General features: G+C 41.3%; 1 protein-coding gene across 8 annotated transcripts in view; it reads left to right on the forward strand.

The window, feature by feature from the left end:
* Positions 1-18,737, forward strand: part of TEAD1 (TEA domain transcription factor 1) — a 161,556-nt gene that overhangs the window by 10,378 nt on the left and 132,441 nt on the right. Inside the window, exon 1 of one of the 8 annotated variants that reach the window (XM_065066316.1) lies at positions 11,265-11,717. The exons of the other annotated variants lie outside the window; for them this stretch is intronic. The gene's annotated coding sequence lies outside the window, so the exon portion shown is untranslated. Of the gene's footprint in view, positions 1-11,264; positions 11,718-18,737 lie in introns of those variants that run through there. 8 annotated transcript variants of the gene reach the window in all.

Consider the following 18,737-nt stretch of genomic DNA (forward strand, 5'->3'; position numbering starts at 1 on the left):
TTTAACATACTTTTTTTTTTTTATATATATTTTTTTTTTAAATAGAGTGCACTGTAAAAACAGATTTATAATTATTAGCCAGTGTGTCCCATGACAATATTGTTTACTTGATTTATTAACTTTTTTTTTAACTTTAAAATAAAAATTAAGCATCGCTGTTTTTGAAGTTTGAGTCTTGTGATCAAAAATATATTAAAACCAGTATCTTATCCATGAATCATTAGATGAGTCAGTTCCTGAAACCACTACAAGCCTCACAGTTCTTGGCTACGGCTGAAAGCAGGAAATCCAGGCTTCAATAACTTCCTTTCCCAGTACTGGCTATAGCAGTGTTAGTGGTTAGTATATGCTGCTTTTGTAAGCAATAGGAAGATGTATGTCTGAGGAACAAAGGCGCTCAAGTCAATTTGCTGAAACTGTTTATAATTTGTGGTCTTGATTTGAATGTCAGGATATATTGGCATATACTACGTTCTGTGCTGCAGTACATTTTCCAGCAGTGATATTCAGAATATGAAATAGAGGGAACACATCATGGCACAATTCTTGGACAAAACCCACCTAATCAGTTTACCAGAGGACGGGAAGATATTTTAGTGATGTCATCCAACTCCTGAAGAGTGATGGGAATGAGAACTGAACACATAGGAGTAAATGTAAAATGTTTATTTAGCAGTCACTTTGTTTTATGCTTGTGCAACAAACTATTTTTATTCTGTTTCAGTGCTCCAAAAGGTCTTGGAAAAAAAACCAACCCAAACTTGGAACTTGTAAAACAAAAACATATGATTTGTTTTTCAGTCTCCCTTTTTTGTAGTGAAAACTGTTTGCCTCATCATAATCAAGGACACATTGATTGTCTGTATGTTAGTGGAGCACTGTTGGCTGCAGAACCTGTGTCTTTAAATGCAGAGTGCCTGTACGCCACGACATCTGTGCAAGACAACGCACAATTTACCTTTCTGAGCTAACTGGGCCAGATTCATGTTTGGTACAATGTTGATCTTAATGTGTTTACACCTGGAGAGTACTCAACCCTTTATGTTTTTCTTAAATATTATGAAAGATAGTTTGGTATCTTGTACTTACTATTTGGTTAAATTAACTCTCAGTAATTAGCAACACATACAGGGCAAACCTACCTTCTTTAGTTATTATTTTTGTTCTTCGCTCCAAAAAATCTTTTTTTCTTAATAAACTGTGAGGAACATAAGTATTGAGAGCAATAAAGTAGTGACACGCTGCGTTAAAAAACTATTTTTCACAGCATTGGTTAAACTGTATATGCAGTATTGATTAAAAACAAATTCAGAGCTCATCATTTAAACAGACAGAATGGTTACTGCACGTTAAGCAACAACATCTTTTGTATTAGTTAAATGTGAAATTGCTTTAGTAAAGCAAGCTACAAGTTGGTTTCTTTCCTAGCTGGTGCAGTTCAGTGTTGGTAAATTGGCTTCTGTGTAACTAATGGCCACTTCTAGAGTGCTGGAGCCAAATGGCTGTGATCCCATACTGGTGTCCAGTGTGGTGCTGCTGCGACTCGTGTTTGTAGGTGGTACGGCAGAGGATGGGGCTGGGGAAAGAGGAGAGAACACAGAGCGCCTTGAAGGCAGCTGGGTGCTGAGACAGTTTTCCTGTGGAGACCCGTATCCATAACAGAGACTTTTCCGACCTCCTCCTTCAGTCTGTGCAACTTCACACTCATGGGAAAGACCTGGAGAGGATCAGTTCCTGGCTCAGACAATGATAATGGAGCCTTTGAAGGGGCTGTTTTGAGCTATGGGTGAGGTTGCCCTTGAGGGAGAGGAAGAGACTCTTCTCTCCTGGCTGACAGGTTTGTGTCAGGACAGTTTTTATGGTCACCATGAGCCATCTGCTCTTTTTCCCTACAGTAGGGCTGGTAGCATCCATCTGGGGACAGGCCACGGGATGTGTTTGCTCATAGTGGGGTTGGGCTTGAGGTTGCTTGGGCTTTCAGTGCAACAGCAAGCACCCAAGCAAGCTGCTTTGTTGGCTGGAGAGGATTGGGATTTCTCATAGAATGCTGAATGGGATAATATTGAGCCATGAAGGTGCAGATAGCATTTGAAAAAATGTAAACAGACTAACTGGTCCATAGCTGCAATTCTCACAGCACCAGCTCGTCTGGCACAGGAAGTTTGTAGAGATCTCAGGTTTTGATACTAAGCTGCCCCAAGTACCCGTTGCTCTGTTTCTGAAGGCAAGTCTGCATCAGGCGAGGGAGCTTGGAACAGTTGTGTCCCGGGCAAGCAGAGATCTGTGCCACCCGGCTTGTGCGGAGCATCATGTGGGCAGAGCAGCCTGGGCTTGGCACAGCGTAGCTGTATAAACAGCCAGGCTGGTTTGGGGCAGGCTGGCTTGTCTCACCCTTCCTTCTCTGTCACATGTAAAGAAAAAGGGGTGGCCTTTGAAAGAAGGGCTAGATGCTCACGTCAAGGAAAGCAGCAGGCTCCTGGGGAGGCGTGCATCGCTTCTTCCTTCCTCTTGGCTGGTTTAAGTGGGGCTTTATTCACAGATGCTGTGGTAGAGCCCCTGCTGTTGGTGTACGCAGGAGAAGAAACCTCACTCAGGTGTGTCCCCCTGCTATGGGCAGCCAGATGCTGATGCCGTAGGGATTGCAGTGCTCAGCATCACACCACCTATTGTGGATTTAACTTACTGCATTGTAATTAACTTCTTGTAATAACAATAATTACAATAATTAACTTACTGAAATAATAAGGATGTTCTTCATGCTGCTTCTGTGTGCTGCTTTTGGGACAGAAATCTTTCTTATTTCTTGTTTCCTGTTTAAGGGAAAATGTAAGCATTTTAGCAACAGAGAATTTTCACAGGATCAAAGCATACGTAAAAGGTATTGTTCATGTTTTTGACCATATGAAGTGTAATTTTCTATTAATTAATGTTAAACAACTGATTGTTTAAGAACAAAGAAAAAAACGTAAAGTGGAATAAGCATATAGAAGTTTAGAAGCAGGTTATAGTTGTGCTTGCTTTCATTTATTTCACTTGCAAAGAAATGTAAATGATTTAATATTGTTTTCCTAGTTGAACAGTCCTGAATATGGCAATTGTAATGCATAAGATCTGAAGATACATTTTGATCAAGTTAATACACTTTAAATGTGTATGAACTGAATATCTTTGTGTTGCTATTGATCAGAGAGATGTCCTGTTGCTCTAATGTGGATTTTGGTTTGGGATTAGAGGCCTGGGGCTTTGAATTGCTTGCTGTCTGTAGACCAAGTCATCAGTGGCTAGTGATTGATTCATTAATTAAAATCAATTTAAATGGATTTGTAAGCCTCATGTAACAGATTATCTTATTAACAGCATGAGAAAGGCACTGTGATCTGTAAGGAATGTGTCGCTTTAGACAAAATATAGCATGATTTTTATGGGAGAATTTCATGAATTGATGTTGCTGTTCGTGATCTATGCAAATGAAACAGCTTTGCTGAAATCCCACGTTTAACAGACTCTTCCTGTTGAACATGGGGTTTTAAAAATTTTTATGTGAGCCTCTTCCAAAAGACTTGACTTTTATCTTAATGTGTGTGTGCATGCATGTGCATGTGTTTGTGTCCGCATTCATGGTCACAGAGACACGTTTTGCTGATCTTCTGATACGTCCTGATCTTGGACAGTCTTATTTTTTTCTGTACCATCTCTCCCACCACATTTAAAAATATGCGCAACAAGAAAAATGATTTTCTGAATTATTGAAAACAAAATGACAGAAAGAACATCTAATACAGTTTAATCCACGCTCCGCCTGCTCAGCAGCGCTGTTTGGGGGAGACGCTTTGGACAGCTGGAGGGGCCACGTGGGCACAGGGCAGCTCTGGCTGCAGTGAAAGTGTTGGAGACATGGCAGGAGAAGCTTCCCTGGCTGCGAGAGGGGAGGCTCCTCTGTCATCTATGCATTCATTTTGTAACTCCTTTATTCCAGGCACAAATATATATATCTATATATATTACTATGCTCTGTGATCAGGCCTCAAGAATACCTAAGACCAAGGTATCAGCAAAATCAATGGGCATTTTGAATTTAGTTTCAAACAGAGCAGGGTTGTTGCCTTGCCCACAGCTTTTCAGTAATCTCAGTGATGTGCGTACTCTCCAATCTGATTTGTAACACAGGCTCTCGCAGGAACGGAGATTTTAAATTGTGCATGCTATGTTATAGCATCACTGTACATGTTTCTTGCCTAGTTAGTGCTCTCTGCACGTTTCTGATTAGGGACCAAACTGAATTTAATGATGAGATCCCTTTTTCATCACAATGAGGCTAGTTCCACGTCACATTTCCTCTGCTGTGTTGTAGAAATGGAAGAATCTATGAAAACACTAATAAATTGTTGATAACAAGTGAAAAATTCTAATCAACTTCTTAAAAAAACCCACAAAACAAACGCACTACTATCATACAGCTCTGAATTGCCTCGGACGCATCATCCTTTTATTGTGTAGGCAATTCTTCAAAGCAGAGCGTTGTTGATGAGTTTTGTTCGTAAGGTAACCGTACTGTCATTGGCAGTGTAGGTTACAAATCTTTAACCAAAAAAGTCTGAATCTGGGTCAATGTGGTTAACCCAATTGTAACTGGATTTTGGTGAAATTAAATGCGTTGCCTGAGATGTGTGGAATTTGCCATGGTAGAAAGCCTTGCCATTGCTTGTGGAAAATTGAATAAATTGTTTGAGAGTTGCAATATTTTAAAATAAGTGTAACAGCTTACTCATTGGACTTGTAAGAAAGCTTGGCGGTGACCTCCAGTTTACTCCATGGTTATCTCTTGATATTCATTGGGTTTTGACTTTGGAGGATGGGTGATTCACCTCATCCTGCATATGGGCAAGTTGGCAGCCTGCTGCCTACTAACAGCTCCAGTAAGAAATTTGGAGCATGACTCAAGTGCACACGGACAGTCAAACTGGCAAAACAGCAGATCTTGGGGCTCCTTAGTGCACATGTGCACCTTCCAAAAAGCCCATGCTGCCTGCTGCACCAGTCCCTTTCCTTCTCGAAGTCTGCAGCTGGTACAGATGTGTTAGTGTGGAGAATCGTGGCTGTATCCTGCTGGGTCGCTTGCGTCTGGGAACTTGGAAGCTAGCACTGAAATCCTGGGTGTGACAAGTTATTTCACTCTGGACACTGGCCTCGAATCCAGGGAGAAAGTCGTCTTGCCCTGACTTACATTAGCTCTTATGTTAGCGTGCCAATTTGAAATTAGAGTCATCATGCGATAATTATTTATTTTGTGAACCCTTTGGTTTGGAAAGGAGCGAGGAGAATTGTGGACTTGGAAGAAATGTGCTGAGCAGTAGCATTTTCTTAAAAAATGAGAGCAGGGCAGGACATAAGCAGGATGTAGCCCCCTCAAAGCGGCAAACTTGTGGAGACGTAACTCCAAGGTAGAAGACGTAGGCCGTGACTGCCAGCACACTCTTCTGGCACTGAATAGCTGGTGGAAGTGTAGTCCTTTCTTTCAGCTGCTTCATCTTACACATCCAATTCCTCAGTTGCAGAACTGCAATTTCAATTAATTGACTTTCTTCAGTTGAATTTCTACCATAGGGTTCTGGCTAAAAGGAAAAGGACGTTGTTGGTGAATAGCTTTTAAATAGCATACTGCATAACCCTGCCATTATGACTTCGGGGAATATTTTCCATTCCGTGTTTGTCTATAATGTGAATCTTGGTAACATTTGTCTTGTTTTAAGGCTGCAAAGTTTTTTGAATGTGTGTTGCAAACCTTCTGAAATGTTTTTTATTCTTGCAAATTATACATAGTTCAGTTCACTCAGCTATCCCTTTGGTAAGCACGTGATTTTTTTTTTTTTAATAAGCCATAGTAATGGGGCAGTGTTGTATGAAATGCACTTGAGTTGTACAGTAATAAAATTTCCATGGTGTTCTATGAAGGTCAGTGGTATGCAATTAATTGCTGGACTGACGATGGGTAGCGGCTAGGAAGTGCTGCTGCCCCAGACACTAGCTATAATAATTAAGCTCAGGGGTTAGTATTAAAAGCATGGAAAGTACATGACTCTGTCATTAAGAAAGAATTTGTGCTGATATTTGTTTTAACAGTACTATGGTAGATGTAGGTTTGTACCTTAATGTTATGCTTGCAATTTATAGTTTGCATCTTCAAAGTTCTGAAGCTTGGAGAACAGGGTCCAAATTAAGAGGACTGGGTACTTAATTTGGCGCTGAACTTTTGGTGCTTGGTAAGCCAGTCTTACTAAAGAAAGTTTCTAGTTCTCTGTATATTCAGTGGAGAGACCTGTGTGTCTTTGAAGGCTTCCAGAGGGAGATTCTGGTCATCTACTCTCTGCCTAAATTGAGGTGGTTGGCATCTCCCTTGTCTCCATAGAGAAAAGTAGGAATTTACTTGGGTGAGGGTAAAGCTGCCATTAGGTGTGGAAATTCAGGTGTGGATCTGAGCATCTCTCTCTTTTGAACTCCTGGGTTATCTCTGCCTGTTTTGTACTGCAGCTGCCCTTTCTTGCCCTGATGGGGATGGAAGTGTCACTGGGCAAAGATGGGAAAGCTTTGCACAATAGGGAAGAATGGATATTTGAAAGGTGCCTGATTTAATTGCACCTGCAAACTCTTTGTTTTTCAGGCTCAACAAGGTATTTCTGTTTTACTTAGGAGTATTTAGCAAAATTACAAGAAACAGTCAAAAGGTAATTTTTTTTCTCCCCCTTTTTACAATGCAGTTCTGTGAATGCAGCCTGCAAGCAGATCCCGTTGTATTATATGTAATTCTGCTGCCGTGCCATGAGGCTGCCTTAGACAACCAGAGAGTGTTTAAAACATACAGTGTGGTAGGTTCCAGTGCGTGAAGCTCTCGTAGCACACTTGTTATGGTGTGATGCAAACAAGGCATAATTGCGAGGAGCACAGACTGAATATTCTGCTGGAAAAGGCCAGATTGAACACAAGATGTCATAACTGTGAAGACTGGGGGGAAATCTTGGCTCCAAAGAAGTCAAAGTCATAAATGAATGGAGTCTCCACCATTTAACATTTACACCTTTATTCACAATGAGCCTTTTAGAGCCCCCTTCAGTCGCTGGCAAACAGAGTAAAGAAATTAAGGAAAATTCAGATTAATGTTTGTCAGTTTAGTGGCTCTCCCCAATTTTCGTCAAGTAGATTTACCTTATTTAGACAAACTGCCAAAGATGATAACTGCTTCTGTTTTCCCCTGATTTTAAATGTGCACATTTTATGGGAGGATCAGTTGGTATTAACATAAAAAGGCCAGTTTGTGTTGGCTTAGTCCATCTTTGTAAGAGCCATGACTTGGAAACAGGAGAACAGTTCCCCATGGAACGCTGCTGCTGTCGGAGGCATTGAAATATGTTGTGAATCCCTGTGTCTAAGTGCTGTGGGAAATAATGAATTAACATTTCAACTTAGGGTGCGGAAGCGATCGTAGATACTGCAGTGGAACAAAAAATTTACTGTTCCCCTTGCAGGCTAAACTTCAGTAAATAAAATTGCGGTAGATTGAAAATAAACAGAAAGCTTAAAAATATAAATATAGCATATGCCAATTCTTATGAACACACATTTAAAGTCATTGGATTAGAGCTCTTCGAATCTGGTGATTTTAACATGCCTGGGGCTTTTTTTACTGCTTCTGGGAAGAAAGGTGATCATGTGATTAAGGCACGAGTCAGGGGCAGAGATTTGCTTTTGGTTTCTGGGGCAGAGTTGAGCAAGGGAGCTGGGAGAAGCGTTCATTGCTCAGATTACGAGTGTAGGGGCAGTTGGGGAAAAATCAGAGAAAAACTCATCCCATTGCATTTGGTGTGCGAGTTGATATTTGCAAACTCCTTTTATATACCTATGTGGAAAGTGCTGCCAGCACAAGTGATTGTCTCTGAGACAGAGATTTCCCTACTTCTTCGCTTTACACAATTTTCTGTAATTGGCTTGGAGTGGAGAGATTGAGGGTAATTAAGTCTCATAATTAATTAATATGAAAAAGCCTACGCAAAGGCAGAATAAGTATTTCAGATTTCATGATTTGTTCCCTTCTGTAAAATTGGAGTAATAATACCTTGTTACTTAATGCTGTAAGCAATAATTGAGTAATAGTTATAAAGTGCTTTATTATTAAAATGTATGCAAAGAACCATATTTAAACGGTGAAACTGATGCATACGTCTCGGTCCTCGCAGAAAAGCTGATTCTCCTCTGAAGGAACATGCTCAAACTGGTGTATCCCAGGACCAGAAGGAATACCAAGTCAGTATTTAAGGCTGTTCATGGAATGATCACAGCTTTTTGAAATATCCTTGCTAAGGACTTGTCTTTTTTTGTCTTTTTAATTTAAATGATAGTTAAAAAATCCTTACTTAGAGGTCTATTAAGAGCAGTTTAAACTTCTCACTACACTAACAGTCACCAAACAGGCAAAACAATCGTATACATAATTTAGGATGTGAGATCTCTGAGCGTGTTTTATGATGGGCTGTTAATCGGCTGCTTTCATCGTGTACAGCAATTCCAGATCTGTGAGCATAAGGCAAATTACAGAGCCCCTTTAACCCTTTCTGAGCATTACCTGCCAGCAGCATTTCTTTCTTGTTTTGCATTTGTAAAGTTGACTTGGGCATTCTCGACACCAAGCACACACCAAGGGCTGCCTGTGAATGTCTGTCCAGCAGCCTGTGTGGAGGAAATGTCACCTGTGCTGCCTGTTGGGCAGATGTGCCCACAGGTGAAGAAAATGGGGAATGAATTCAAACCAGCTGCCCCGATGGCACTGAGGCCAGCAAGCAAAGGTCAGTAGGGCTTTGCTGGCTCGTGTCTTTCTGGGAATAATGCTTGGTCTAGGGATGGGCCATCAAAAAGCTCATTCTGATTGCTCCCTGGAAAGGTACTGAAAACCATGAAACTTGGCCAGAACAGTCAGAGCTGAAGCTTTTCAGTGAAACCGCAAATGATACGGCCTCTGAGCCAAGCAGAGGCGAGCAGTTCAAAGCCATGCCCAGACCATACTTTGATCAGCTCTTTGGCTTTACTGTACCAGCTTTGCAAAACTGAAGAAGTGCAGGGGAAAAACTCTGGAGGAGGAAGGATGAACCTTAAGTAATTAGCCTTCCAACTGCACAGCAAACTGCCTTTGTGGCTGGCGGGCGGCCAGGCTGTAAGTACGAGGGGTGAGGATCTGGCAACTGAAGCTTGCTTGCTAGTGGTCCATGATGGCCTTGCCTGAGAGGCTCTTGGAGGCGTTCCCTGATGGATCACCCATGGGACGGGTCAGACAGCGGTGAAGCAGGTCACCTTGTGACTCCCAGCACTCGGGTAGTGTCCTGAGTTAAGTGAGGTGGTGATACATCTGCCTATTGCTAACCTCAGAAAGAAGCCTCCAGAACTGACTGACTATGGGGAATATAGGAAGGGTATTTCAGAATATGCCTCCTGTAGATGTGGCACCAGCAATATTTAACTGGTATAAATGTACGTTTTGGAAATGCGTAATCTCGTGTGTTAAGTCTGGCAGAGAAATGCAGTATTCTCTTTTATTGTTAGCTACATCCTTTTCCTGTGAGAGCTTACGAGAATGTTTTCATACTTAACACGTTTCCTCTCCTCACTATAGTTCATCTGCCAATGTGACCCTCCCAAGGAAAGTAAGCTGGCTCGGATTGTCAAATAGACAAGGGGAGTGTCATCAGGAAAAGAGCAGGCACATTTGAGGTCTAACCCTTTCTGTAGAACTGAGTTTGGCTCTGTGTGACGCAGAAGGTGAGAGTCAAAGCCCACCTGTGTATCTCTGCACCCCTGTAACAGACATCAGATAAATACGCTGTCCCTTTTGTAAACTTCTTAAGACAACTTTGGAGCGCACTGTTGTTCATGAGGAAGCAGTGGCAGCTGCTTCATGGCTGAATCTGCAATTGAATTGCCGTAGTGTATGAGCGTCTTGCTGTGGCCCTCATAAAACAGCCCCAAAAGAGAGTCATATTTATCTCAAAAGTGGTTGGTTTTGCATGATGCCCTGGTAACATTTTTTTTCTAGCGAACCTGGAGTGAAACTACCTCACCCTGGCTCTGCTGGATTTGAGTTCGCCTAACCTCCTTTTGAGAGAGGCTGAAAGAAGGAAGGGGCAGGGAGAGAGAATTACGTACAGCTTTTCCGACTTCCCTGGCACGTTTCCACTAGCGCACAGGAAAGATCTTTTAAAATCACAGTGAAGTTTGAAATATTTTTAATAATTAAATTAAGATTGTTCCTATTCAGTTTTGGCTTTGCTGAGTTTAATGCAGGAGTCAAAAAACTACTGGAGACATAAGAAAAACAAATGCTTGGCACTTCTCCCTACAAGGCTGAATGTGAGTCAGTATCTAAGAAAGCTTCTCAATGGAAAATGAGAAAATAATCTTAATAAAAAATTCAGAATATTCAGATGAGCTGCTTGTAAATTACACACATAAATATAGTAGTTGCCACAATGAGAAACTTCTAACACTTTTTGGCAGACATTAACTTGAAAATAAAGACTGAGAGATAATTACTATTATTATTCTTATTATGACTACTACTGTCATTTTGGTTTGTGCTGCATTAGCATTAAGAGGCCGAAATGAGCATCCAAAATCCACTGTTCCAGACTCGGCTCTACCGTGAGACGTATTTCCAGCACAGGAGAACTTAGTTTTAAATGCACAGACCAGGCACAAGACAGAGGCTCAGGCAAGGGATCTTAGGAGACTTGCTCAAGCCCCACAGGAACTTGGTGGCAAGACCAGGGTTTAGTCCTGATCTGTTAAATTCCAGTCCAGCCTTCTAACCAAAAAGCTGCATCCCTCATGTAAGCCTTTTGAATTCCTCTAATGGGATGAGGCTTTAAATTTCTGCAATATCAAGACAAGGTACCCGAGTCTTCTTAGAAAGGTTAAACTGGGCTCCAATTAAATAGATCCTCAGGAGGAGGTCATGAGACATCAGGGTGCTTCCTGATTTTTTTGTTTCCATTTTCCCCCCCCCGCCTTCTTTTTTTCGTTTTAATAACATCCACTGGTTTAATTTTTATTTCCTTTTCTGAGAGACTGCACCTCCCTCTCACAACTTGTAGCAGATCGTGGAGTGTGGAGGTGCAGCAAGCATCCAGAACCAAAAGAGGAAATGTGCTGATTTTGGCAGTTGACCAAAATGACCTCATTTCTTTGCTATTGGAAGTTTGTGCACTTTTCTGGCAGGCAGCACGGTTGAAAATATGATTGCCTAGTTCATAGCATGCCTTCATTGAAGAACATGCTTGCCAGATACTTAAATGCTTTATTCAAATCCCTTCTAGTAGCAGAACATACCTGATAGACATAGGCAGCTGGACAGCCTGGTCAGAGGGAGCAAGAATGGGATGTCTGGATTTAGAGGGCAGAGGAAACGGGAGAAACTTGCCACACTCTGTGGATAAGGTCTGGTGCTTTTAGGGCTCTGTAGGTGTGTGTGTGAGAGGAGCAGCGTAACGGAACACCTGTGACCTTGCACCTGGGCTTGTGTGCCATCTCTGTGCTTGCCAGCTTTTGGAAATGTTCCCTGCCTCGCCACGGTACATGGTCTGGTGTCCCAGCACCGAAGCTCTGAGAGGAGTTGCCTTTCATCAGAGCCCTGCTGCTTCCCTCTCCCCAAACGAAGCTTAAGACCATGGAAACTTCTGGTGAGTGATGCAGGTGTACCGCTAAATGGGATTATTGTCGGGATGGGCTTTGGTTTGCACTGGGGCTCTGGTGGGAACAAAACCTGCCAGTGCAAGAACGACACAGCAGCCTGATTTAAAGCTGGCCTGCAAGAAAAATGGGCTTTATTCAGAACTGACATTGAGGATTGCAGTGAAAATTAAGTCTTCACTTCTTAAGTTAAAAAAAAAAATAATCCTGGAAGTGGTTAATTATTCCAGGAAGAGAAAGTGATAAAAATCTGCATGGAAAAATAGCTATTTAGATGTGAATGTTGATTAAATGATTGTATCAGAGGTACAGATGTATGTGTACATTATAGTCTCCTAGAAATATGTAATCTTCCCAGAAGAACCTGACTGCAAATCACAGAAATCTTCTTTTACTGCTTTCCACCCCTCTTGACAATGTTTTGGGTGTGTCGTGTGCATCAGAAGGGGGTGAGATTGCTGTTTGAAGGTTTGGCCTTGGAGAATGTAAGGGCCACTGAAATAGTTTGGCAAAAGAGTTGAGCAATGGCAAACAGCCTAATTCCCGTCACCAGGTTAATTGTGTAAGAGCTTTCTTTTGCCCAGCATGACTGATTCTCTTTTTTTGATTTATTTTGTGAGGATACAATTTTTGTGGCAACCCACTAACTATTTTGATTACTTTTGGAGACTGAAAATAAAGTGACAAAAGCAAATCTGCTGCAAACCTGCAGATGTATTGATGGACCATTATCTTGCAAGGAGCTCTTTATGGGTAGACTCCCAGAATCTACTTGAAATACTTGAGAACTGCTGCATCATGTTTAACAAGTAGTCTCTAATTAAATTATATCAGGCTCTTCCCAGTAAGGACACTGCAATAAAACATTGCTGATTTTGGGACATGAAGCAGCCTCGTCATGGTGTTCATTCTGCTGTAGATGCAGAGCTTTGAATTCTAATAACAGCTTCTGAAAGGTTGGTTAGATTAGATGTTAGCTGTTTAATCGTACCATTTTAGGTGTAACTGCAAATGGGTCAAAACCTAGGCACTCAGGCATTCGAAATGACAAACAAAAAAGCCCTGCGCAAAACTGCTTTCATGTTAACTGAGAGTGGCTGGGGATTTGTAAACTATACAGAAGCACCATATTTAAATAGCAATTTTTCATATTGCATGCACCATATGATACAGTTATGTGATGTTTTTAAAAGACAAAAATCAGATTATCTTTGACTGTGTCACCAGATGGTGTGTAATGGGCAACAGAATTACGGATTATGAGACATAACTTTCACTCCTAGGTAACCTGACTGACAAAACCTTTCTGCCGTATAAAAACAAGATACTCAGGAACTGAGTGGATGGCAGAATTATTTTTTCCTACCCACAAAAATTCCCCTTGACCAGGAAACAAGTTCATACGCGTAGCTGGAGAAAGAAACATGCAATCAGATGAAAATATTTCTACCTCGCTGTTATGACTGTTTGCATTTTTTTAACGTTAAAACCAAAATAGTTTTTGAAAAGGCTCTATTAATGTAGTTAAATTTCATTAATTGCTGTAACTTGAGCCTTGCTGGTGTTCTTTGTATAAATATAAACTAAAAATGAACCTTTAAAAAAATTGTAATCTTAAAATGGAAGGCTAAGCCGTGATTTGGAAAAGTCTCTGGTTACCTGCATGTGCTGGTGTAAATGTTGGTTTAGCAGAAGCAGTTTGAAGGAAGGCGTGAGCCAGAGCCAGTACTGGGGAATGGGGAGCGGGGTGGAAGGGCTGGAGCCGCTGGTGGTTCCTCCTGCGTCTCTGGGTCCCCTCACAAAGTGACCAGGTGCTCACTCGGCATCAGGAGAATCGCCAGCGGCCAACGGTTTGAAATCACGGTGTGTTGGATTTTGTTATCCACAGCTGGTTCAGAGACAGGGCACAACCCCACCTGCCTGACACCCAGGTAAAGGGGTGCAGAAAATCTGACGCCGCAAGATCCCTGACAGCATTGGGAAATGCCTTTGTTTCCTGACAGCCAGGAGGCCTAGGAGTGGGCACGTTTTTGAAATGCATGCGAATTTAAATTCTGAGGAGCCACATTTTGTTACCAGAGAAGAGCTGACTGCCCGGAGCACTGGCGGCACTGTGCCTTTAAATTGATGCATTCACATTAAAGGGAGACATTTAAATAATGCAAAGGGGTAAACTAGCTTGAGTTATGTGTGGTTTTAGCTGGGTGACTCTTACTGCCTTTTATGGAAATCTCTCATCTAAAGTCCTGCACAATTATCCCCAAGGGCAAGTATTAACCCCATAAAAGAAAGGGTATCTACAGTTGCACATCAGACATTACGTGTCTGTGTGATGGCTGTGGTTGACTCCGGCTGAAGATGGAGCTTTATTAGAGGTGATGCTGGTAGCTGGATAACGGGAACCTGTGCTGGCTTCCTGTGTTCAAGAGAGAGAGGGAAACTCTTCAGGCAGAGCTATTAACCAATAGCGCTAATTAAGCGCTCACATCATTCTGCAGTAATGAGGCACCACCATTCATTAAAAAAAGGACCTGTGCAGGCGGTGAGCCTGGCTGTGCTCCGGTGGGGCAGAGGGGCTCAGCAAGGCTCCTGTGCTTTGCTGTGGAGCCGGGGCAGAGCATGCCCTCTGTTCAGTGAGTCCCAGGGCTCCTTGTCACCTCCCTGTCAGCGGTGCTGCCATCGCTACTGAGGATAATGGCCTTGCTGTCCCATGCATCTCTCAGCTGGGAGGGCAGAAGTGGGAGCAACTTGATCAGGTTGAAGATGTCCCTGCTCATTGCAAGGTGGTTGGATTGGATGACCTTTAAAAGTCCCTTCCAACCCAAACTATTCTACGATTCTGTGCTCCCGTGGTGGCCAGCAAGGTTTGGTCTATGCTTTGGCTGCGCCTTTGGGGCTTACAGAAGGGCCATATAGACTGATGGTTAGTACAGCAGGCTTGTAAGAAAGTTGTTTATTGATTGAAGCACTGTATAGAGCAGTGAGTTAGTATTGCATTATCTGATGTGTGCTGCCTATAGCCAGAGCTGCCAAACCTTCCTTGGATTTATTAATCAGGTGACATCACGAGTCCGGGCCAGTATGTCTGCACTGGCATCAGTGCCTGTCAAAACCCATCTCTGGAAAAAACAATACATGTGCAATGGGAGTATGAGCCACAGCCTGCTCTTAGGTGCACATCTGCACCTTTGGTCATGCTGCTCTACTCTTCAGGAGAAACACTGGCCTCCGCAAATGTAGTTTGGAGCTTGTTTGGGAGCCATTGATCCTGTATCTGCATGCGTAATACCATGTAACAGCCGCTACCGTGAGACAGTGCGCTTTCTGAGGTAGGAAGAGAAGAAAAACATTGTCTCTGGTTGAAGATATAAAGTGAAACTTAAGGAGAGAGGAAGCTGGAGGGAAGCCCTGGCTGAGATGGAGCCAGCACATGGCAGAACGTGGTGATACCTTGGTGCACCTGGGAGGGACGAGGACAACGGCCTGACGGGAGCACAGAGGGTCCTGTTCTGTGCGCAGGGGTCACCGAGGCTGCGGATGGGTGGGAGCTGTTGGCCTGTGGGCATCAGTGGTACTTGGCTTCTGGAGGAGTCGGTGCCGTAATTTTTCCCTCTGGCGTTTTCCAGTCCTGGGCTTAGAGGCTGAAAAGGTAGAGCAGCAGTAACACAGACTGCAGATGGTTTTGAACCTTTGTATTTTATGTTAACTCACTCTGCTCTCATTAACTAAGAAGTTGCTTTCTGTCATCGATTGAGCTCAATCCCTCTCTTCCATTCTTTTTTTTCCTGTCTTCTTTCTCTACAACTTTTCATTTCTCAGGAGGTAAAAACAGACAGAAATGTGTAATTACAAAAAAAAAAAAAATTCTTTGAACTTATAAAATGCAGGTTGCTTAAATTATGCAGTTAAAGGATAAAGAAAATCACAGAGCAATTTTAACAAATTGCCCTTAACTGGATTGCACAAACAAACCTCTCACAAGAAATCTTAGAAAGGTGTGTTTGAGGGTGTAATCTTAGCTTGTGGCTAAGTAGAGTTAAACTTGTTTTTCAAGTTGGTTGTGTATAACTTTCTCATGCTAAAGATTGTGAGCATTCCAGAAGGAAAACAGTTCATCTGTTGCAGGGGTTTGATGGTAAATGTTGATTATTTCCAGTGATTCTGGCCCCGGGTCCATGTACAGTACTTTATATAGTGTCTTTCCTTTTGATCTGCGTTCTCATTGGCTGAGTTTTCAAATTAACGGTGTATATATTTTTATGAAATAGCTTCGATGTTTACAAGTGGTGGAGTTTTCCGATGAACCTGAACATACCAGATCAGACACAGTCCCCTTACTCTTCCAAATATACTTGCATTTCTTGTCAGATGAAAAACAATTTGTAAATTCGACACGTAAATTCTGTCGTACCCCAAATTCCCTTTTTAGTAAACATCACAACCATGGTCTTGGGTTCCAAAAAACTGCGCCATTTCTGAATAATTTTGTAGGATAGCCAACAGGGTTACTCCAACATTTATGGGTTTTTTCCAGTATATACAATTTTTATTGGTATTTATGCAGTATATGTGAACTACTGTAAATACTAAAAGAATTACCATGTATGTATGTAAGAAAGCATGATACCTGCAAAACCTGTCTGTACAACAGCCAAGCTTGTGTACATAAGAGAACTGTTGATGCTCTATTACAGTTTAATTTGTTAATGAAACAAGATGGACTGAGCTCCTACTACACCTCTTTGGATGTTTGAGGCTAGGCACAATTAATTTATTTGTACTGTCTGTGTAGGCGTATGCCAGCTAATGTACTGTAAGAGCTTTTATCTTTATGTTTATAATGAAGAGGGGCAGGTTTTTGGCAACTAGACAAGGATTTTCTGATGACTCATCCTCTCTGGATTGTAAAACACTTTCTTGTAAAATCAGAAAAGAAAAGTAGTTCCTATTAGCAGTGGGCTCAACCAGAGTAGTTTGTCCTTCACAATCAACCTGCAAAGCAGAAAGAAAAAAGGTGTACTTGCTTTCATTTATTTTAATTGTAATTAGACCTCAGCTGAAAAATAAATCATATTATTTGAGAGGATGTTCTCATATAAGGTATTAAAGCATCCTTGGAGTAAATATGCTGTAGATTATGTTGTTAAGAACTTTAGTTTATGCCTCATTGTCGTTACAGTGGTATTTTGATCACCGTGGCAATGCATTAGACTTTGGCTAAGTTGGAGTAGGTCTCCTTCAACAGTCAGTTGTATGGCTTGGTTTGTGCTATTCACCCCTCTGCTATCTAGGAAGAAATGTAGAGTGAGTTGGAACAGGAGTTGGGTGTGAGTATGTGAGTGAAAGCTAAATCCATTTCAGCATAACATTTGGTATTGCTTTCTGCTTAAACAACATGTTAGTTAATGCCAGTATCAAGTAAACAGGGAGTATGCTCCGTGTTCCTGCTAATGGCAGAAAAGTAAGAACATGGACTGTTCTGGGGACCCTAGAAATAAAACAAATAAAAATAATTGGAATGTATTAGTAATCTGGTTTATTTAGGCTTGAGGAGAGAAATCTTGCTTTTAATGAAAAATTATCGTCAATATTTTACCTCTTAGCACCTGTGCATGTTTTCATGCGTGGACACTCCTGTAATGCTTCCTCCACTCATGCGTTTGCTTTTTCTCTCTGTGGGAGAAACCAGAGATTTGGGGCAGCAGAGGGATGGAAATCCGTTACTGAGCCTCCTCCATCCTTCCTGGCGCTCCCTCACGGTGCTTTTCCTTAACGGCTTCTTGGGTGAGGAAGCTACTGCTCCCTCCTGTTAAGGTGATGTTTATGCAATCCAGAGTAGGTTAATTTAAATCCCCGATTTTAATCACAATTTAAATCAACAAGCAGAGCACTTTGATTTAAATAATTAAGTGTAATCTTGTTTTGCATTTTTGCTTTCCAGTTACTTTCCTGAACAAAGGCTCAGTTTTATTGGTCAGTAGCATTTGCCAACCGGCACTGTTAGTTGTACACAATCGCATTTCTCTAAGTACATGTGTACTACTTATATACATTTACTCACATTCTAAATTTTTACATTCTTATGCTAGAAAATAGTGAATCACATTTCTTAATAGAAATAATAGATCTTTCAATAGGATGTGATTCACGTGTAGCAAAATTGTAGTTGGAATTCAATTAAAATACACAAAAGTGACATTTCAAGACTGCTTTAGTGGTCTAACTATGTTTGATGTTCTGGCATAGAAGGCAGAAGTTTATATTGGAACATGTTGTGCTTTTAAAACCAATCTGTTACATAAAACTAATATCTACAGCTAGTGCATTGTGCCAGTTCTTTCTGGACACCACATCATGTTTTTTGAACTACCTAAGTGGTCTATCATTGCACGTCTCAATTTTATTCATGACTGGAAAGAGGAAAACTTTCCTGCTTTCTGAATTCCTAACTGTTTTCCTGGCTTAAAATGAACTAATTATAAACTGAAAATTAAGAAAACTGTTGCAAAAAAAATCATTGCTTGGGAAAAAACAGGGTAAAGCTTCAACAAACTGTTTTAAATGCCTACGCATCAGTGGTTTAGCTTTCTCCAGAAAAATTAACAGATAGAATAGTGACACACATACAGATTCAATATAACATAAAATCACACAAGCATTTTTTTCTGGAAAAGTTTAGAATAAGAGAAAATGTAATATAGGTTATCATAACTGGATGGTTTTATTTAGAAAGACTAAAAATGCGCTCAATAGAAGGATCTCCATTTTAATAAAATACATTTAAACTTTTAACAAATATAGGCTTTTATATTCATGCTGGAAGACCCCTCATCTGTCACTTAAAAATGAAGATTCCTGTTGTATGTACCTTCACACGTATCTGACTTCCATGACATTTTTGGCAACAGATTGCTGACTGTGACAGTCAATCTTACTTTAATGTTTTGTTCATTAGAAGCGCCATAGTCTGTATTCTTAAATTAGTGCCAGGGATTTGTAGGTGGAGTCAC

This window comes from Columba livia, chromosome 5 (assembly GCF_036013475.1).
Source record: "Columba livia isolate bColLiv1 breed racing homer chromosome 5, bColLiv1.pat.W.v2, whole genome shotgun sequence".
In the NCBI taxonomy this organism is placed as follows: domain Eukaryota; kingdom Metazoa; phylum Chordata; class Aves; order Columbiformes; family Columbidae; genus Columba; species Columba livia.